General features: G+C 48.1%; 2 non-coding genes across 2 annotated transcripts; both read right to left on the reverse strand.

Moving 5' to 3' along the window:
* Positions 1-358: 358 nt before the first annotated feature.
* On the reverse strand, positions 359-477 carry LOC119347622. Its single transcript, XR_005168471.1, has one exon. It is a non-coding gene; the product is annotated as a 5S ribosomal RNA (ribosomal RNA).
* Positions 478-844: 367 nt separating this feature from the next.
* Positions 845-963, reverse strand: LOC119347623. The gene has a single exon (XR_005168472.1). It is a non-coding gene; the product is annotated as a 5S ribosomal RNA (ribosomal RNA).
* Between the last annotated feature and the right edge of the window lie 404 nt (positions 964-1,367).

Below are 1,367 nucleotides of genomic sequence, written 5' to 3' on the forward strand. Positions count from 1 at the left end.
CCCCGTCTTCGTCCCTTATGCTTGCCACTCCCAGGTCCGCTCCAAAGACGATTCTACATTCTCACTACCATTACAACCGTTCCCTAACAATGGATAATGTCCTATACTACTTACTCTCCCGCTCAATCACGGAGACGAGTTTTCCACGGTTTCCACCCCTCCCTCCATACCGCAGCAACACGAGTTTTTTCCACCCCTTTCAGAAAGCGCTCTTCGCGCCACAAAGCCGCCCCAAGACGCGCGAGCAATGAGCATCGAGCTTAAACATATCGCAAACGTAAAAAATAATATAACGGGATTAATATATATCGCGCACGTGCGATATGTTTGTCACAAGGCGCAAAAAATAATTATAAAAGGAATGCAACACGAGGACTTCCCAGGAGGTCACCCATCCTAGTACTACTCTCGCCCAAGCACGCTTAACTTCGGAGTTCTGATGGGATCCGGTGCTTTAGTGCTGGTATGATCGCATCCGACATGTTTCCCCGTCTTCGTCCCTTATGCTTGCCACTCCCAGGTCCGCTCCAAAGACGATTCTACATTCTCACTACCATTACAACCGTTCCCTAACAATGTATAATGTCATATACTACTTACTCTCCCGCTCAATCACGGAGACGAGTTTTCCACGGTTTCCACCCCTCCCTCCATACCGCAGCAACACGAGTTTTTTCCACCCCTTTCAGAAAGCGCTCTTCGCGCCACAAAGCCGCCCCAAGACGCGCGAGCAATGAGCATCGAGCTTAAACATATCGCAAACGTCAAAAATAATATAACGGGATTAATATATATCGCGCACGTGCGATATGTTTGTCACAAGGCGCAAAAAATAATTATAAAAGGAATGCAACACGAGGAGTTCCCAGGAGGTCACCCATCCTAGTACTACTCTCGCCCAAGCACGCTTAACTTCGGAGTTCTGATGGGATCCGGTGCTTTAGTGCTGGTATGATCGCATCCAACATGTTTCCCCGTCTTCATCCCTTATGCTTGCCACTCCCAGGTCCGCTCCAAAGACGATTCTACATTCTCACTACCATTACAACCGTTCCCTAACAATGGATAATGTCCTATACTACTTACTCTCCCGCTCAATCACGGAGACGAGTTTTCCACGGTTTCCACCCCTCCCTCCATACCGCAGCAACACGAGTTTTTTCCACCCCTTTCAGAAAGCGCTCTTCGCGCCACAAAGCCGCCCCAAGACGCGCGAGCAATGAGCATCGAGCTTAAACATATCGCAAACGTCAAAAATAATATAACGGGATTAATATATATCGCGCACGTGCGATATGTTTGTCACAAGGCGCAAAAAATAATTATAAAAGGAATGCAACACGAGGACTTCCCAGGAGGTCACCCAT

The sequence above is a fragment of the Triticum dicoccoides genome, unplaced genomic scaffold (assembly GCF_002162155.2).
Source record: "Triticum dicoccoides isolate Atlit2015 ecotype Zavitan unplaced genomic scaffold, WEW_v2.0 scaffold70265, whole genome shotgun sequence".
In the NCBI taxonomy this organism is placed as follows: Eukaryota; Viridiplantae; Streptophyta; class Magnoliopsida; order Poales; family Poaceae; genus Triticum; species Triticum dicoccoides.